Below are 21,602 nucleotides of genomic sequence, written 5' to 3'. Positions count from 1 at the left end.
ATGGGTGGTTTTCCTGTAACGCACAATGAGAGGCGAAGGAGCCGCTCTCTGAATGGTAGCGGGTGCGTCGCTGACAGCTCGCGACGCCAGAATCTGGGCGCGGTAACTAGCATCGGCCCGCGCATGTGTGCCGAGCCGTTCGTGCTCTATTAAAAGGGTGTTTCGCAACTCGTTGTCTAGGTCTGCCTTGGCCTCCGTCTCAATGGGAACCGGTCGCGCTTGCTCGGTGGGTCGTCTGGCTGATACGGTGCTCGACGCACACACTGGTTTCGCGCCCCGCGCCGCCGACGTCTCACACAGCCTGTCACCACGTGAGTACGCAGCTCTGGCGAGTCGCATGCGAGCCTGGTCGGCTCAGTTCTCCGACACCGGATACCGAACTTTAAGTCTTTATTTATTTTCCTCTGTAAGGGTTTAACAATTGTCCATGCAGTTAAGATCAAATACGGAAAATGTTGAATTCTGTACAGTTACTGAACTATAAGGATCTAGGAATCCGCTAAAAACATAGAGTTGAATGAAAGACGTTTTATATGCGAATAGTGTCGGGTGACTTCTTGTTGTAGTGGTCTTCAGTAGAAAGGCTGGTTTTTTTAAAATTCTCTTCCTGTCTGAACTTTTTATCGTCCAGTTTCACGATCGTTTGTCGAGTAAAAATAGTGCATCTGAAAGACGTAATATATGAATAAAACTACATCACAAACATCTACCTTCATTTCTCCCTAACATTTACAATTATATTCGGTGTCAACAAATTTCTTCTTTTCAGAATCGCTTTTCTTGCTATGGCCAGTATACATTTCCTGTCCTCTCTACTTCGATCACCGCCTGAGTTTTTCTGCTCAAATAGCAAAACTCATCCACTGGGTGTAGTGTCTCATTTCCCAGTACAATTCACTCACCAACGCCTGATTTAATTTCAGTACACTCCATTAATGTTTCACTGATTTTCATCTCACATCTTCTTTTCAGTACATTATCCATTCCATTTAACTCTGTTCCAAGTCTTTTTCCTCCTTTGACAGAATTACATTGACATCAGCAAATCTCAACTGTTTCCAAATTTTTCCTTAGTTTCCTGCACAGCTTGCTCAGTGTAGAGATTGATTTAACGTGATTGCTTGTTTTCTAATTACTATAGGGATGGTGTGATTAATAAGTGAGACATGTCGTCGGTGAATTTTGCTGGGCAAGAAGAAAATTGCTTGACAAGGCCATCGGTAGCGTTGATCTCAATGCGATATGCTTTCTTTTACGATGATATTGCGCACTAAGGGAAGCCAAGTATTAGCTATAACTGCAGAGTAGTGTTGTCTTTTAGAGATTACTAAAGTAGTGCTGTTAGGCACATTTCGTTCAGTGAATGAACTGGAATACTTTGGTATCATAAATTTATATCCTCTGGACGGTTTATCGACAGCGGAAATTAGTCATTTGTTGGTGAAAACCTGTTGTTTCATTTTTTAACCGTTAGGAAATGGACATCTCATTTCAAACATGATCGTTTGTCGACTAAAGATAATAAATGTGAAAGACATAATACAAGAATGTAAGTGGCCGTTGTCGGGCTTCACAGGAATAATGTAGTTCTGCATGTGTGGCAGCGTCATGTGTGATAAGACGAACAACACTGACTGCTTGTAGTTTGTTGTTGTTCCTTTACATTTATTATTGGAAGATGGCTGGTGTTTTGGCATACTACGTTCGGGCTGGGTGGCAGGGTGGAGAGGGACGGATATCGGATACTACTGCTGCGAAACTTCGTCAGCGTTTTTGTTAGTAATCATAGGCTGATCCGCTGAAAGCTACGATCGTGACGTAGTGCTGTTTACCTCTTGGCCGAAGGCTTCTGAGCACTGTTTCCCGCACTGTGGTTCTGTTAGTAACCGGAAACAGTTGCCGAGTTCGTTGTGGATAGCTTTTCAAACCAGTCGAGATTGTTACTGCACCATGTAAGTGTATTTATCAGCGAGCTGCACGCATAGGAAATGCGGAAAAGTGCGAGTAGGGGTAGCTTTCCGAGACTTCCGTACGAACTTAATTATGCAGAGAGACAGTTCATACGTTCCGGCAGTAGAGGTCCTCAACGACTTTTGCCCGTTAGCTATATCGATACCGTCAAGATATACGTCTACCCGTTCGTGAGAAAAAGTGGACCTAACGGACGGGCAGATAGGCAGCCGGATAACGAATGACAAAAAATATTTTCTCGTGTGCTGTAGTCACAGATTAATAATTTTCTGATTTTTTAGCTTACCTGTCAAATTTCATTGTTCTACGTCGTTAAGAAGTAACCAGTAGATTTTGAAATGTCTGTCAATATCAAAATTTCTAACACGCCGGTAAATGGCCGCAAATTTTGATTGCATCGATTTAGAAGCTGAATTATTTTCGTACCTCCAAGGAACTGTAAACTTTAGAAAGTGCCATAAATCTGAACTTGACACGTCTAGCATTTCTGAGAAAAAAAAAAGTTTTCAACAGTCGGACAGACAGACAGACAGACAGTCGGACAAAAAGTAATCTTATAAGGGTTTCATTTTTACCGATAAAGATACAGAATCGCAAAAATACGAGTGACGCTGATCCTCACCACACACACAGCTCAGTCCACGACCGTGCAACAAGAATTACACTGAAATCACATTTATCAAGAAACAATAAGCATAAAATCCGAAGCAGTGCTTTCAGCGAATGAATAAAACCGTACAATAAAGTCCAAGGCAATTAAAGAGATTATTAAAACACTGCCCATTGAACAATACACTTCATATGTTGATGTATTACTTAGATAACACAGAGTAGGTGTGTGGTGAAAAAATGTAACAAATATAAATAATATTAACTATAATAAAACATTTATCATTTCACATAAGAGCTTCATATTACGTTTTTCCAATTTTCTTCTTAATTTCCGCAAAATAACTTTCCTAGAGCCATGCTACACTGAAGTGCCAAAGAAACTGGTATAGGCATGGATATTCAAATACAGAGAGATGTAAACAGGCGGAATACGGCACTGTCGTTGCCAACGCTTATATAAGACAAGAAGTGTCTGGCACAATTGTTAGATCGGTTAGTGCTGCTGCAGTGGGAGGTTGTCGAGATTTAAGTGAGTTTGAACGTGGTGTTATGGTCGGCGCACGAGCGATGGGACACATCTCCGAGGTAGCGATGAAGTGTGAATTTTCCCGTACGACCATTTCACGACTGTACCATGAATATCAGGAATCCGGTAAAACATCAAATCTTAGACATCGCTGCTACCGGAAAAAGACCCTGCAAAAACACCGTGAGAGCAGTGCAACCCTTCCGCAAACTGCTGCAGATTTCAGTACCGGGCCATCAACAAGTGTTAGCGTGCGAACGATTCAACGAAACATCATTGATGTGTACCCTTGATGACTGCACCACACTAAGCTTTACGCCTCGCCTGGGCCCGTCAACACCGACATTGGACTGTTGATGACTGGATACATGTTGCCATGTGAATCTCGTTTAAAATTGTATCGAGCGCATCGACGTGCGTGGTTATTGAGACAGCCTCATGAATCCATGGACCCTTCATGTCCGCAGGGGACTGTTTAAGCTGGTGGAGGCTCTGTAGTAGTGTGGGGCATATGCAGCTGGAGTGATATGGGACCCTGATACGTCCAGATACGACTCTGACAGGTTGGCAGGTACATCCTGTCTGATCACCTGCATCCATTCATGTCCATTGTTCATTCCGAAGGACTTGGCCAATTCGCATCTCGTGGTCGTGCGGTAGCGTTCTCGCTTCCCACGCCTGGGTTCCCGGGTTCGATTCCCGGCGGGGTCAGGGATTTTCTCTGCCTCGTGATGGCTGGGTGTTGTGTGCTGTCCTTAGGTTAGTTAGGTTTAAGTAGTTCTAAGTTCTAGGGAACTTATGACCACAGTAGTTGAGTCCCATAGTGCTCAGAGCCATTTTTTGAACTTGGGCAATTGCAGCAGCACAATGCGACACCCCACGCGTCCAGAATTGTTACAGAGTTGCTCCAGCAACACTCTTCTGAGTTTAAACACTCCCCAGGCATGAACATTATTCAGCATATCTGGGACGCCTTACAACGTGCTGTTCAGAAGAGACCTCCACCCCCTCGTACTCTTACGGATTTATGGACAGCCCTGCAGGATTCATGGTGTCAGTTTCCTCCAGCAGTACTTCAGACATTAGCCGAGTCGATGGCACGTCGTGTTGTGGTACTTTTGCGTGCTCGCGGAGGGCCTACATGATATTAGGCAGGTGTACCAGTTTCTTTGGCTTTTCAGTGCATGTATAACACCGACACTGTAACCTCTTTCTCAGCTCAACATGTCACTCACTATAGAGCGATGTTGATTCAGTTTTTCGGGCAAGCAAACGGGAAGTTGCGGTACACAAAATGGAAGGTAGAAATCCTCGCTAGGGTCCTGGCGTTAGCTGATAGTACGCCTATTCTTTCATTTAGAAACACTGTGTGCATAGCGTGTGCAGGGTGCGCAGTGACTGGGAGTCAGAAATGAATGAACAGTGTAGCATTAGCCTTTTACGTTGTTAAACAAGTCCTTTCTAAAACAGTTTTGTTGACTAGGGATAAACTGGATCGAGGCATCACTATTTTGAACAGAGTGGCCTTGTATTCGGGAGGATGGAGGCCGCAATGTTATTCCGGCGATGCTGATTTAGCTTTCCCGTGATTTCTCTAAGTACTTCACATAGTGTGGGGTGTTTCCTATTATAAGGGCGCGGTCGATTACCTGTCCTATTCTTGACAAAGCAGACCTATATGTATGTAAAAACTGGAACTCAGGGAGTCTCTGACTTTGCTGTTCCTGCAGTAGGTAGGGTTTACTCCCCCTGCGTGTAGAACCTTCCCACACTACCACCAGCGCCTCGTCGTGGTGCTAGGCGTGCGATTCGGCATGGCAGTTCTTCCTGGGTGTGCTTCCTCTTGGCTCTTGTTGCAGTAGCTTTCTTTACGGTAATCTCGTCCCTCCAGAAATTTGAGGAGGACGGATGTCTGTAAGAACCCCGCGATTTGCTGTGTCAAAATAAGGTACCTGTCAGTCATTTGTTTCTGAATAAAACTGCGTGTAATTCTATGTGTGTGATTTTCGAGTAGCGTACGCAGCGCCTTAATTGGAGGACGTTCACGCTTTGCTTCAGTGGATCTTTTGCTTTATTTTAGCACTAGCTGAGTACTCATCATTGCCCAGGCGTTTATTTATTCCTGTCTTACGTAGGAGTATCTCGTCCTTACCCCCCCCCCCCCCTCTCTCTGACTCCTCCTCCTCCTCCCTCTTATTGTCCATCTCTGTCACTCAGTCTTCTCCTTTTCCTTCTCTCTCTCCATCTCCTCCCACTGTCCATTTGATGTTATCTCTCTCTGCCCGTCACCTCCCCCCCCCCCCCACTCTGCCAACTGCCGCCTCTACCCTCTGCCCTCCTGCCCCTCTTTCTGACTACCTCTTCCTCACTGCACCTTTGTTGCTATCGACTTACATCTACTCCTGCCCCTTTCTCTGTCCATCCCCTCCTCTGCTCTTTCGTTCTCCATCTCCCCCTCCCTCTCTTTCTGTCCACCTCCCCAACCCCTCTCTATACATCTCCTACTTCCCACTCTGTGTGGCTCCACCTTCTCCTTCCCCATCCTTGTACATCATCCCTACCCCAATAGGAGAATGCTGATTCTCCACTCCCACCCCCAATTTTTATTTGCAGTCAATAATATGAGTCGAAAATTTGCTTGAAATAGATGCAGTGGTTCAGGAGGAGATGTGCACATACATAAATACATGCAGACATGTATAAATACATAAATGTTTATAATACGTGTGGATGCTAGAAAGGAGAAACTGACAATATCGATGAGAGGATGCAAACCCAAAATGTACAAACAAATGGTGTAAATTTTACATCCGACTAGGTGAAATATCTACCCTCATTACTATGCGCATCCTCTGTTATCGACAGCAGCTTCCATTCTCACGAAACTCCGAAAGTCGTGCAAATCTTCGGGCCTCAGCACCTTCCTTAATAGAGAATACATGCCATCGCCTTCGGCCCTGCTTTCCAACCAGGGGCGGATCCAAGTGCAGCTGGCACGGTTTAAGGTGGGACAGCATTCCTGCATTTTACTTCGTCAGTAAAACTTGAAAATGCACTACAGCATTTCTGCTTTTGCATGCCACTCTTAATTTCAGTTCCTGTGTGGTCAGTGAGTTTCTGGGCAGTGACAATGATGCTACGAGCAGCCTTTACATAGGACCAGAATTTATTTGCCTTTTGTGAGAGGTCTATGGTTAAGACTGCACTACCGTGATCGTTATATGCTTCAAGCGTTGTTTTCTTGATAGCCAAACGCGTTTCTTTCAACATCTCTCTGCTTTCGCGGCAACCGGGCGACTTCTGCCTATGCAGAGCACCTTGCCGAGATTCGGGAGGACGACGGTTCAAATCCGCGTCCGGCCATCCTGGTTCAGGTTTTCCGTGATTTCCCTAAAATCGCTTCAGGAAAGTGCCGTAGTGGTTCCTTTGAAAGGGGGCGGCCGACTTCCTTCCCCATCCCTCCCTAATCCGATGGGAACGATGACCTCGTTGTTTACTCCCCTCCTCAAAGCAACCAACCAATCTACTGAAGACGACATTCCCAATCGGTGACTACCCTGCCGTCGGGGACAAAAAAATCCAATCAGCTTTTCGACGCTGAGTTCGAACCTTCAGCACTCAGTTGCAGCACTTTTTTTGGTCTCAAGTGATTCGGCTGTTACGCCACCAGCATAGTCGGCTGTTTCGTTAACATTATTAAACATGCCTGTGAATGTAAGTAAAGCAACGTGACTTTTGTAAAAGTTACGCTAAAACTAATTAAGTTGAAAATTAGATACAGACTTGACCTTCACACTCACAGTTGATTCGTGGTCAGAAGACCTGACAAATACAACAACGTCATTGCATATTTTATGTAGTTAAAATTCACAAATTTGTTACGTAAAATTTGCACAAACGTCATTTTACAGCCGGCCGAAGTGGCCGTGCGGTTAAAGGCGCTGCAGTCTGGAACCGCAAGAGCGCTACGGTCGCAGGTTCGAATCCTGCCTCGGGCATGGATGTTTGTGATGTCCTTAGGTTAGTTAGGTTTAACTAGTTCTAAGTTCTAGGGGACTAATGACCTCAGCAGTTGAGTCCCATAGTGCTCAGAGCCATTTGAACCATTTTTTGTCATTTTACAATTTGTAACTGCTCGGCTAAGGCTGTGAACGAAAACTGAATAATATCGATAGTGGGGAATAATTCCGCAGTCGCAACTTTTTGTACAATGGTGGGAGGGAGTGCCATGAACAATAGTCTAAAAATCATGACTGGTGGGGCTGAGTGTGGGAGTGGGGGTATGTTTGCAGGCCACTTTTTTCCGTTTCTCTTGAATAACTCGAAAACTACGGCTAATAGAGAAAACGTGTCCGAGTATAAAATGTAACTACATCAAATTTCCTGCTCGAAGGTCTCGTTCATTTTTTTTTTTTCTGTAGGACTAATAGTTTGCTCTTAGCGAGCGAGAGGATATGAAAATCTTGTGCGTGCTTTATGAAGGCCAAATCATATTGCGGGTAGCATGAAACAACAGTGGTTGGGGCAGCTGAATTACCCTGTATAAAAGAAGCATATTGGCGTAGTGTTTGTCAAAATATTTTACAAACGAAATTGGTCATATTTGTGTCAATTCGCAAAATTTTTAGGGAAATACAGCGTGAGAAAATAACGTGATTGCCGAGTGCAGGCTAATTATTCCTTTTGGGTGACGACTTCTTCTTAAGGGCAAGAGCCGTGCACCAGGCAGACTACGTACAGAGTCACGAAGGAGAGCTGTGCGGTGACGCTCCTGGGAGGTACATGAATCTGAACTCAAATAGGAGCCAGTAACAGTGAGAACGTGGTTCCCTATATGGCACGCGAACTGTTGTAACAAATGCTTGGAAGCTGTTGTTGACGGTGTCATGTCATGTTATGTCATGTTAACCGGGGCCTAGAAACGACGGAGAGGCTCTGTCCCCGGCGCAACCGCAGTGGTCCACAACCCCACGACGACTACCGCAGTCCACTTCACCCTTCCGCCACCCCACACCGAACCCAGGGTTATTGTGCGGTTCGGCCCCCGGTGGAACCCCCAGGGAACGTCTCACACCAGACGAGTGTAACCCCTATGTTTGCGTGGTAGAGTAATGGCGGTGTACGCGTGCGTAGAGAACTTGTTTGCGCAGCAATCGCCGACATAGTGTAGCTGAGGCGGAACAAGGAGAACCAGCACCCATTCGTCGAGCCAGATGGAAAACCGCCTTAAAAACCATCCACAGACTGGCCGGCTCACCCGACCGCGACACAAGTCCGCCGGGCGGATTCGTTCCCGGGACCAGGCGCTCCTTCCCGCTCAGGAAAGCCGCGCGTTAGACCACTCGGCAAACCGGGCGGGTTGTTGAGGGTGAGGTTGGGAGTGAATTTCGTCGATGAAATGTTACTTGAGCCCTCTCCTCTCTATGAAGTTCTTATTTCTCAGCCCAGGGCCGTCGGTATCTTTTAAACGCGTCTCCGCGAGGCATAAATGCACTGACGGAAAAAAATCGCTACACCAAGAAGGAGTGGTACGAAATAAACGAAAGCTGGTAGGCGTGCTCCTACACGTGAAAGATGACGTCTATTCAGATTTCATTCCAGTCGCGTAAGAGTGACGCTTGTAGCGCCATTATGAGGATACAAATCAGGTTTGCTTTAAATACATGTTCTAACGGTCGTGACCATTAGTTACCTTCGAAATTTGACGTGGTGAGTTGATGTTAGTTGAGAATGTCTTTAGGGCGACAAAAACGCTACTATCAACACCTCACTGAATTTCAACAGGGTTATGAGGAGCTGGATGTTCTGCCATATTGCAGAAAGACTTGGCGGGAATAAATCCACTATACGTGATTGCTGGCAGAAGTGGTTACGAGAATGTAGGGTCGCAAGAAAACCGGGCTCCGAATGGGGTCGGGGGTGGGGGATTGTTCTGAGGGAGGAGACCAGACAGCGAAGTCATCGGTCTCATCGGATTAGGGAAGGACGGGGAAAAGTCGGCCGTGCTCTTTCAAAGGAACCATCCCGGCATTTTCCTGGAGCGATTTAGGGAAATCACGGAAAACCTAAACCGGGATGGCCGGACGCGGGATTGAACCGTCGTCCTCCCGAATGCGAGTCCAGTGTGCGCCACCTTGCTCGGTGCTCCGAACGGGCATGAGGGACTACCGAGAGGGAAGATCATGGTGTTCGGCGTGCGGGTCCTGCGCGTCGGACTGCATCTACAGCAGCAATCTGAGCAGCAGTGACACAACGAGCTGTTGAAAAGCGGGTACTTCAAGAGAGACATCTCTGAAGAGGGCATTACACTGACCCCACATCATCACCATTTGCGACTTCAGTAGTGCTAAGCAAGGGCTTATTGGGGGCCAGGGTGGAGGTCTACTGTGTTTTCCAATGAAAACTGGTTCTGCCTTGGCGCCAGTAATGGCCGTGTATTGGTTAAAAGGAGGCCAGCTGAGGGCCTGTAACCAGTCTGTCTGCGTGCTGCACACACTGGATCTACATTTGGAGTGACGGTCTGGAATGCGATTTCGTATGACAGCTGGAGCACTCTCGTGGTAGTCCCACGCACACCGACCACAGATTTATATGTCAGTCTGGTGATTCGACCCATTCTGCTGCCATTCATGTGCAGCATTCCAGGGAGTGTTTTCCAACAGGATAACGCTTTTGCACACACCGCTGTTGTACCCAACATGCTCTACAGATTGTCGACATGTTTCATTGGCCTGCTCGATCACCAGATCTGTCTCTAATTGATCGCATATGGAACATCATCGGACAACTCCAGCGTCATCCAAAAACAGCATTAGCCGTCCATGTATTGACGGATCAGGTGCAACAAGCATGGAACTCCATTCCACAAACTGACATGCGGCACCTGTACAAGGCAATGCTTGCCCATTTCGGTGCTAGCATTAAAAATTCTGGCGATAACACCGGTTATTAATGTACACGCATTTCACATTTGCTACACTTATCTCGCGCTTACATTAATTTGCGATCTTCCAAAGTTAATCGTTTAAATATGTTGTCTAGACAATGTATTCCCGAAGTCTGCATTAATTATTTGTGGATGTTGCGATTTTTTTCCCATCGTTGTACACTGAAAAGCTATGTTACTACAGTCGTCACACAATACATAACTAAACTCTTTGGAAAGTTCATTACATCAGATCATGGTACTACAGTTCAATTTCAACATGTTTTGTAATGTATTTCGAAGTATGCTGTTGCTTCCTCCTGCAGTAGTTTGAGACATTGCAAAGAAGGGAACGGTGTACTGGCACACAGTCAACATGGATTTAGAAAAACATCGTTCTTGTGAAACACAACTAGCTATCTATACCCACGAAGTGCTGAGTACTGTTGATAAGTGATTTCAAATTGATTCCAGCTTTTGAGACTGTACCACACGGCTTGTAGTGAAATGGCGCGCTTATGGAACATCGTCTCAATTATGTGACTGGATTCGTTATTTCCTATCAGAGAGGCCGCAGTTCGTAGTAATTGATGGAAAGTCATAGTGTAAAACAGAAATGATTTCTGATAGTGTTATAGGCCGTCTGCTGTTCCTTATCTATATAAACGATTTGGGAGACAATCTGAGCAGACGTCTTAGGTTGTCTCCAGATGATTCTGTCTTTTATCGTCTAGTAAACTCATCATAAGAACAAAATAAATTGCAAAACGATTGAGAAAAGATATCTAAATGGTGCAAAAACTGGAAATTGAGCCTTAATAACGAAAAGTGTGTGATCATCCAAATGAGTGCGAAAAGGAATCCGTTAAAATTCGGTTACATGATGAATCAGTCAAATCTAAAGGCCGTAAATTCAACTAAATACTCAGGAATTACAATTACTGAAACGTCCCCTTTGAACAATTATACAAGACTGTGCTTAACCTGACACACAATATTTTTAGCGCAACACAATCTGACTTTCAGAAATCCCTACAAAAGAATGGCCCTAACTAACAGTAAACTATACCTTTCAGAAATCACTTACCTCACAAAAATCTTCGCTACTCAAGCTACTGTAATACAGCGACCGCCACTACTGCCAGCTAAATAAAAGATTCAAACTACTGAAGGCACTAACTACTGATAGGGATAGTTAGCAAATGAAAGATATTAATAGAGAACAAACAATGTATTTACCTTGATATCATCATATATAAATATAGCAGTTCATGACAAATTTCAAAACTCCGCCATCTCTCTCCCCACATCCACCACTGCTGGCGGCTCACCTCCAACTGCGCAACGCTACGCGCTGTTCACATCCAGCTGCCGCTGCCCAACACTACAATGGCAGACAACAATGCAAACTAGACACAGACTGCACACAGCACAGCCAGTGATTTTTATACAGAGGTGGCGTTACCAATAAAAAAAACCTAAACAGCCTACTTACATAGCCCCCATGCTACCCACAAAAAATTTTACAAATTGGTTTGGCAGTGGCCAATACAGATTTGAAAAAATTTTTCATAATTACAATAACAAAGAAATCAAATGCACACACTTCTTGATACAATGTTGGTCAAAAGCTCAAATTTTCTCACAGTCCATAAAGACAGTCCTGATCGTTCATCACGGTAAAAATGCAGAGTTTTTCTCAAAGTCTGAGCAGTAAAAGAAAATGCACACAGAAGTAGTGGATTTCCATGCAGTCTTGAAGAAGTAGTGTTGTCCTTCCAACGGAAAGACAGTGCTGACTCTTGACATGCAGACAGGTAATGGGCCACAACATAGCAAACCCACAGCAGAGTCATTCGACGTTTTGAAGAATATTGGTAGGTAGGTCATCACAGAGCAGACCCACTGTAATCCTGGTAGAGATTACGGTATTGGTGGGCCACCAGAGGTGCAGACCCACTGCAGTCCTTGTAGAAATAATGGTATTGATGGATCATCAAAGATGTAGACCCACTGTAGTCCTTGTAGAGATAATGGTACTGGTGGGTCATCAAAGATGCAGACCCACTGTAGTCCTTGTAGAGACGCCAGCAGCCATCTGTAGCGACTGTGCAGGTGCATAATCACCATCGAAGAGTCTTGCAGAGAATATAGCAAGTCCATAAACCACCACTTGTCCACTCACAAAGTTTTTTTTTTCTAATTGTCCCTAGAACCAGCAATGCTGTTAACCAGTCCCTTGCTGAATTATTAACACACGTCTAAACACTAACAGTCCCTACTTCTCCCATATTGTCCAAATACTATGACCAACAGAAACGTATGCAGTGAAATGTAACTTACAAGTTACTTAATTTGATGAACTGGTGTCAAGTACAATTTTATAACATAAAAATACAGTTACAAAGGTACAAAATACATCATTAAAAACATAATAATACAGATAACATTTGTAGTAATACAGGCTTTACAAAAGATTCGAAATAACATATACATCAGTGTTACAGGAATTATAAGTACCTACATAAAAGATCAGAATAACTTTTGAAACATCAACTTCGCACATGGGCATTAAAACAAAACAGAATAAATAATGTCTAAACATCTTTACAAAGTAAATAACATATTATTAATGCAAATTGTATTTGAGGATAACAGTATTCCTCATCATAGTGAATGTAACTTAGTATTAGAAGAGAAAAAAGTTCTATGAAACAGTACACAGAGACAGGAAGAAAACAAATACACAAGGGTACACAAACATATCGTGGGATAACACAAAAGGGAAAGGACAGGGTTTGTTTTACTGCAGTATTTTGCATGGAGATCTCCCTTTGTTCATCATTATTCCCAAAAAGTCCTATCTATACCTGCTTTCTGTACTTTTTTCGTTTAACTTCTCAATGCATTTCTTCCAATTCATCGCAACTCATTCTCTTATATAGTCTACCCCCTCTTAAGCTAACTTAAATCTACTGAGCTCAGATGCTAAACTAAGGGATGAGGCAATGCAGCAGCACAAAACAAGTAACACAAACAGCAATGATAACAAATACAAAAGGCAAAGCAATTGCAATATTACAACTAATGTAAGGCACTGTGCAGCAAACAAGAATAATAAATGCGTAGTAAACTGGCTTAACAGCGTAATACAAAGTCAAATTCAGTAACATTATGCCTGGCAAACAGCAGCAGCAAATAAAAAAAAACATATATCTAAATATGACATAGCTCAAGCAGAAAAAATAGTACACTAAAGATAACAATGCAGGTAAGGAAAATGTATAATCACATCTTAATGTCTAAGTAATTAAAGTGGTGCACCACAACAACTTATTGTAAAAGAAATATTACCATGTACTTGAAAATAATATTATGTATGCAGTTACTGTTACTAGTCCCTTCTTATTGTTCTTTCCTTTCCAAGTGCTCCTTTCTTGAAGAATGTGGATCACAAAATTATTATTTAATAGATCTGTTGACAGAAAGTGTTCACATTAGCAAATGCATTTAATTTTATTTTATGAAACCAATGCTGCAACACAGCTGGAAAACAGATGTCAAACGAAATAAGCAATTACGCAAACCAAAGCATAAAAACATCATTCAATAGCTATGTGGCATTTCGTAAGTCAGTAGCTCTCAACTCTCGTAGAAAGACACTTGTCATTATAAGGTTTCTGATGTAAGAATATTTCCCATCAATTCATAAGCATTTCAGTAAATATCATAAATTAAGAGCTCCACAGTGTAATCATATGTTTTCAAGTTCGACCGTGTCGTTTTTGCGATGCTTTCTACAAAGGAACGTCAATAGCGAGGATAATGGCCTCCCCTTTTTTTTTCTACCTGTGCCGCTGAAAGGCTAATGGCTTTTTTTCGGGCGGCTATCGCCCAGGTGGGTGCCCGCGACGCATTACGTGCAGGTGGTCACTTAACTTTCTTACGGAAATATTTACGACAGCAGTTTCCGCTACAGTGACAGTCTCACATAAAAATATTTCACAGGTCAAGAATTAGCGTTGCAAATCTGCAGAAAGAAAATCCTATAAATATAAGTGTCCAAATAAAATATTCGTCAGCATTGTGATACAGTCACGCATTTACGCACATTTCATAACTCTTAAAGTACGATTCTTGGTTTCCAACATACTTCTTATTCCTCATATATGGTAGCATCATCTTATTGATCATAAACATATCTCAACAGCATAGTACACATCGTCATCGTAATAATAACATCATAACACCTCAGTCAAATCTCAAAAACGTCGTAGCTTTCTGCAATAATTTCAAAACCTAAAAAAAATTCTCTGCTCATTTCAATAGTGTCATCTACCTCAAACGTACTTTAAAATCATGCCCCCTTACCAAATACATCATTCAAAGCTCTCATAGTATCACAATGATTCCGAAAAAATATGAACAGTTTACAAAGTACAGACAAAATACAGTTTCATAAGTGTGAAGTTACCCAACTGTGGATTGCGTAAACATGTGTCACTGATGTAGTAAAAAAATGTTTATCTCTCAGTTAAATGATCAGATAGCTGTGTAATTTGTGTGTTAGAGAAATATGGTACCGATGTGTAAAGTTGTATAAGCAAATACCATATTAGCTAGGGTTCCTTGTGGTTGCCACACACATGGTACACAAAGTAAGCGTGTACCCTCCTGAGGATTAATGAATAATAACCTCAGGTGTTACAGATTACAGCAATGGAGTGAAATGTATCACGGAAAACTTTCTTTGTAATTCAAAAATCTTTAAAAATAAATGTTTTAAGTACAAAATTAATCACTCAAATACGTGTACTGTAGCGCTAAATGTGCGTCTTGTTGCAACATAATCTGTGTGGAAGTGTCGTAGTTATCGTCCTCCGAAAGCTAAGTTCTGCAGAAGTCAATGTACTTACCTCATAATACACAAAAGTGAAATGCTTTGCGTATAAATGTCTTAGTTATTACGCTTATTGCCGTGATGAGGAAAGTACTGTGCTGTAACGTATTGTTGTGCTACGGAAAAGGCAGTCTCATTGTAGCTATACCACAAAAGTTACTACTAAAACATGTTTTACTTTCCAAAAGAATTCAGAAAAACCGTGCAGATATAAAACAGATACACCGCATAAGCAACATTGTAAATTGTCACTCATTAGTAGCGTCGTGATAAAACCCTGTAGTTGTCACATAAACTAACCACTATGTCGTCTGGTATCTCACAGAAAGTACTTTAAACCCAGAATGTATTTTCAAGTAAACCAAAATGTTGCATTAAAATCTCATTAGCAGTACTGGTAAATGTTCTAAGTATGTAAGCCTTATAGTCGTTCCATAATCGTGCAACTAACAAGCAACAATGTACACACACAACAATACTGTGACATCTGTTCACTATAACAATGCATTCGTCATTTCTGTTTCAATAAGTTCTCTTGGTTCTTGACTGGATATTTAACTTCAAACATTGTTGCATGTTAACAGATTCTAAGTCTGACAAGCATACTAGTAATGTAAAGTGAAAAGTTTTATGGCAATGACAAAGTTAAAAAGCAGATTATCTTTCAATAAACGGTTTTACATGTGAAATGTGGTGTAAACCTTTACTCTTCCTAGTGCACAGAGTTTCAGCTTCAAAGCAATTATCATGTTGTATACATCGGTAAAGAATGTTAAATCTTTTCTCAAGGTTAGCGTCTGTGTTATTTTTCTCTGAGCCAGCCGGCGCAGGTGGCTGCCTGCGGTGGAAGTCATTGTCTGTTCCTTTGTTGGCGCGCGTCGTTATTGGGATTAGGAGACCTAGCTTCTACAAATTCACCGTGACGAGAGGGCCCTGCTCTGTTTGAATCCCGCCAGTTCTGATGCAATTCAGGTCTGTCGTTACGATCATATCATCTGTCGTCATGTCGGTAGATTCCATAGTTTCTTTCTTGTCGGTCACATGGTGGAGAATTTCTCCCTGAATCGTAACTGCACGCTGGTCCGTTGCGTCTAAAGTTATTCTGTCTCCCTTGATAGTATTTATTTTGGTTCCCATATTGTCTGTTTCTCTTATTGTCTCTGTGATAGTCATTACCACGGAGAGGTGATCTTTCCCTGTAGTTATTACTACTCTGCCAACGGTTGTCATACGGGTGGTGTCTGTTTTGGAAACGATTTGTGTTGTGAGAATAGCCTTGTCGTGTCAAGTTATTACTTCTTTCACTGCGGAATTGCGACGGATGTGACCTGTAATTGTTGTGTTCCTGGTTTCGCGTTCTGCGATTGTCAGTGTCAATTTCTAATTCTTGTAAGAGTCTCTGAAATGCTTCAATGTCGTCTTTGCAACGTCCTGCCAAAATAATATGTCGTAAATGTTCAGGCAGTTTGATTAAGCAAATGCGGATGAGTTCTGAGGGGCTGTATGGGTTTCAAAGATACTGATTCTTATGCAACATGTCTTCAAAATATTTCATAAGACTGGAAAATTCTGATTGTTCGAAACGTTTCATCATTATGATGCTATGTTTTACTCGGTCTTGTGTGGCTTGAGACCAATATGCTGAGAGGAAGGCATGGTAAAACTCTCATTCACTGTGGCAATCGTGAATTACCGATCACATTCTTACAGCTGGTTCATTCTCCAAGTAGCCACACATAAATTCTAATCTGCGTTCTAACGACCAGTTGGGAGGAAAACAATGCGAGAATTGATGGAGCCATGCTTGTGGATGAATGTCGTTGCCAGAATTCTTAAATGTTTTGAATTTACGTGTAGTAATGAACAGCTGATAGTCAAAATCATCATGTCGGCGAGTCGCATATCGGTCATTGTTAGGTCGTGTCGGCCGTTCCATCTCAAAATTCGGTGCACATTGCCAATTTCTTTCATAACTTCCGAAATGCCCTGTGTTATTATTTTGTGGCTGTTCCGTATTTCTGTGTCCCTCTTCCCGTATTGGGGCGCGAGTATCCTCTGAAATACGTAATTCTTGTATTACCTGTGTCAGCTGATCTTGTACTTCCCGGATTTCTCTTTTGTACTGTGTATTGATTTGATTTTGATTCTGTTTGAATTTTCTAATTTGTTCATACTCTTCTGTGTCAGTGAAGGCTACAGGTCTTGTGTCATTCAGATCATCATCTACCTTTGTAGATAAGTTAGTGACCTGATCCGAAAGTTCGGCTACTTTCTCCGATAGTGAACACATTTCCTCAGTGTGTTTTTATGAACCAAGTTTCAGAGTGTCCATTTGTGTTGAAATCGAATCTACTGTGTCCTTTAAGTTTTCCTGAGTTTTTGCAAGTTGCGTAACCGAATCGGTAGATGCAACTGAGTCAATTTTTGCCACAAGGTCTCATGATTTTCATGAACAATGGTTTGCAGTTCTTTTATGGCTGCTTCGTGATTCTGTAATGCATTTTCATGCCGCGAAAAAATAGGTTGAAAATGCTCACAAATTCGTGTTTTTACGTCATTACAGACTTTTTGACATTTCTATTCAATGTTATGTAACTCAGTAGTTAAATCTTCACGTGTTTGTTAAAGTGTGGTGTCTAACTTTTGAAGATTTTGTTCCATTGTGTCTAACTGTTGCTGTGCTTGTCTCTGGTGTTGTTCCATTGTGTCTAACTTTTTAAGATTTTGTTCCACTGTGTCTAACTTTTTAAGATTTTGTCCCATTTGTCTCTGATTTTGTTCCATTTGTTGCATTAATTGCAATAATAATGTTTTAGTGTCTGGAATCTGTTTCTCTACGCTTTTCGGCAGTGCATTTGCACCGGCAACATTCACATTTTGACAAGCAGAAAATGTGTCTTGACTTATTTGAGAAAACGGTGATGACCCAAAACCTGAATCTACAGTATTTGCGAAATTGTGTCCTGTCATTTCGGATTCCTGAGGCGAGCTGTTGCCGACCGATCGATCGATAATGCTTCCCTGTTCACTTCCTGTTTCAATGTCTACACCATTGTTTGCAGCCTGCTCCATTTCCCTATGCACAATTACCAAATTACTACTTTGAACATCAGTTAATTCATTACTCGGTGGCGCTAACACACTGCTTTCATTTTCACTGTCATTTCTCAGTTTACTTTGGAGCCTAGTATTACGTTTTTCACACGCCATTATTGTCACAGTATTTCACACGACAACACAGAAAAACACAATTTGAAGATCAAAAATAAGAGAACACATTAACAGAGCACTGAAAATAATATCTAGTTAATTGCAGCTGCGAAATACTTGGTGCAAATCTACATGCATGCCACAACTGTTTTACTGTACAACAATGAAAGACTGCAACTACAAAGGAGATTTTCTCTACAATTACGCGCTAGCAATAAACAATAGCTACACTAATTACACAAACTACAAGAAAGAATCAGAAGATTCCAGTGAGGTATCCTCGGCTAAGGGTCGACATATGAAACGTCCCCTTTGAACAATTATACAAGACTGTGCTTAACCTGACACACAATATTTTTAGCGCAACACAATCTGACTTTCAGAAATCCCTACAAAAGAATGGCCCTAACTAACAGTAAACTATACCTTTCAGAAATCACTTACCTCACAAAAATCTTCGCTACTCAAGCTACTGTAATACAGCGACCGCCACTACTGCCAGCTAAATAAAAGATTCAAACTACTGAAGGCACTAACTACTGATAGGGATAGTTAGCAAATGAAAGATATTAATAGAGAACAAACAATGTATTTACCTTGATATCATCATATATAAATATAGCAGTTCATGACAAATTTCAAAACTCCGCCATCTCTCTCCCCACATCCACCACTGCTGGCGGCTCACCTCCAACTGCGCAACGCTACGCGCTGTTCACATCCAGCTGCCGCTGCCCAACACTACAATGGCAGACAACAATGCAAACTAGACACAGACTGCACACAGCACAGCCAGTGATTTTTATACAGACGTGGCGTTACCAATAAAAAAACCTAAAAAGCCTACTTACATTACGAACAATTTAAATTGGAAGGAACACATAGAAAATGTTGTGGGAGGACAAAGCAAAGACTGCCTTTTATTGGCAGAACAGCTACAAAAGTAACAGATCAACTAAAGAGTCTGCCTATACTACGTTTGTCCGTATTCTTTCGGAGTAGTGCTGCGCGGCCTCGGATCCTTACCAGATAGGATTAACGGAGTACATCGAGAAAGTTGAAAGAAGAGCACCACGTTCTTTATTAACCCGAAATGGGGAGAGAGTGTCAGTGACATGATAAGGGATTTGGTACGGACACGGTTGAAACAAAGGCGTTTTTCGTTGCGGCAGAATCTTTAGACGAAATTTCAATCACCAACATTCTCCTCCGAATGCGAAAATATTTTGTTGACGCCGACCTACAAAGGGAGAAACAATCATCATAACAAAAGAAGGAAAATCAGATTAGCTGTTCGTTTTTCCTCGCTATTCGAAATTGAAATAATAGAAGAGTATTGTGAAGCTGGTTCGATGAACCCTCTGCCAAACACTTATCGTCCGGTATTTATTGTCACATCAAATGAGTCCACGCTTAGACGAAGACTACCCAACAGACCAATGTCCTAAGCGGGCTGCAATCGCAATTACCCCCGTAGTTCGTATAAGCGACTCCAATAATTACTTGTGAGCACATGTTTACATTTGCCGCCTAATAAACATTGGTCTTATTCACTACCTATAACATGAGTAAAAAACTTGGGAGATGTGTAATTTTCTGCAAGTTCAGTCTTCTTCTGAAACCACAGAGGCACTTACAAACATCCATGCAATCCATATCCAATTAATAGTCTGTAACCGTGTGAAGCCTATTAAGTGATAGTAAGTCAGACTAGCAAATACCCTTCCAGCACATTTATTGTAGGTAAACATAAAAAAAAAGAAAATGCCAGTAACAGCCGATAAGGTTTAAGTGCTGACTTCTATGTTGAGTTCCAGGGGGTATGCAAAGGTGAACAATGCTCTATTGATGCTTGTGACCTCAGAAAATACACTGAGGCGCCAAAGAAACTGGCATAGGGATACGTATTCAAATAGAGAGATGCAATAACAGGCAGAATACGGCAACCCATATATAAGACAACAAGTGTCTGGCGCAGTTGTTAGATCGGTTACTGCTGCTGCAGTGGGAGGTTGTCGAGATTTAAGTGAGTTTGAACGTGGTGTTATAGTCTCGCACGAGCTGTGGGACACAGCATCTCCGAGGTAGCGATGAAGTGGGGGGTTTCCCGTACGACCATTTCACAACTGTACCATGAATATCATGAAGCCGGTAAAACATCAAATCTTCGACATCGCTGCTACCGGAAAAAGATCCTGCAAGAACGGGACCAATGACGACTAAAGAGAATCGTTCAATGTGACAGAAGTGCAGCCCTTCCGAAAACTGCTGCAAATTTCAATATTGGACCATTAACAAGTGTTAGCGTGCGAACCATTCAATGAAACATCATCGATATTGTCTTTCCGAGCTGAAGGCCGGCTCATGTACCCTTGATGACTGCACGACACATACGTAGCTTGACGCCTCACCTGGGCCCGCCAACACCGACATTGTACTGCTGATGACTGAAAGCATCTTGCCTGGTCGGACGAGTCTCGTTTCAAATGCATCGAGCGCATGGACGTGTAGGGGTATGAAGACAACCTCATGAATCCATGGACCCTGCATGTCGGAAGGGGACTGTTCAAGCTGGTGGAGGCTCTGTAATGGTGTGGGACGTTTGTAAAATAGTTCAAATGGCTCTAAGCACTATGGGACTTAACATCTGAGGTCATCAGTCCCCTAGACTCAGAACTACTTAAACCTAACTAACGTAAGGAGATCACACACATCCATGCGATCGTAGCAGCAGCGCGGTTCCGGACTGAAGCGCCTAGAAGCGTTCGGCCACAGCGGCCGGCAGAGATGTTTGCAGTTGGAGTTATATGGGACCCCTGATACGTCTAGATATGACTCTGACATTTGACACGTGCATAAGAGTCCCATCTAATCACTGTCATCCATTCATGTCCATTGTGCATTCTGACGGACTTGGGCAATTCCAGCAGGACAATGCGACATCCCACGAGCCCGGAATTGCTACAGAGTGGGTCCAGGAACACGTTTCTGAGCATAAACACTTCCGCTGGCCACCAAACTCCCGAGACATGAAGATTATTGAATACATCTGGGATGCCTTGCAATGTGCTGTTCAGAAGAGATCTCTGCCCCCTCGTATCTTATGGATTTTTGGGCAGCCCTGCAGAATTCGTGGTGTCAGTTCCCTCCAGCACTGCTTCAGACATTAATGGAGTCCATGCCACGTCGCGCTGCGATATTCGGCTCTTCAGTGTATACACCATAAGGGTCCCAGCATTCGTTTCCTGAGTACGGGCCTGGCAACCCCAGGATTCCTGAGCTGTAGACTGGTAAGATCCGCCAGTCTTCTGTCACTGTAAGAACTGCGCGTGCTTCAGCAACCAATCTGTGGAGCGGTGGTGGAACGTTGTGTGTCATGGGGAACAGAGATCATGGTTTGACTAGCTGGATCGTGAGTCTCAGGGTGTGCTGTGCGCTGATGAAGTGCATGGGTGTTG

At 42.8% G+C, this 21,602-nt stretch overlaps 1 protein-coding gene across 1 annotated transcript in view; it reads left to right on the top strand.

Annotated features, from left to right (window-relative positions):
• The first annotated feature begins 261 nt into the window (after window positions 1-261).
• The window catches only part of LOC126416390 (lipase 3-like), a 229,200-nt gene continuing 207,859 nt past the window's right edge, over window positions 262-21,602 (top strand). The window contains exon 1 of the mRNA XM_050084079.1: window positions 262-311. The gene's annotated coding sequence lies outside the window, so the exon portion shown is untranslated. The remainder of the gene's footprint in view (window positions 312-21,602) is intronic.

Source organism: Schistocerca serialis, chromosome 8 (assembly GCF_023864345.2).
Source record: "Schistocerca serialis cubense isolate TAMUIC-IGC-003099 chromosome 8, iqSchSeri2.2, whole genome shotgun sequence".
Classification (NCBI taxonomy): Eukaryota; Metazoa; Arthropoda; class Insecta; order Orthoptera; family Acrididae; genus Schistocerca; species Schistocerca serialis.
The sequence above is the reverse complement of the archived record's forward strand: the minus strand, read 5'-3'. Positions and strand labels throughout refer to the sequence as shown.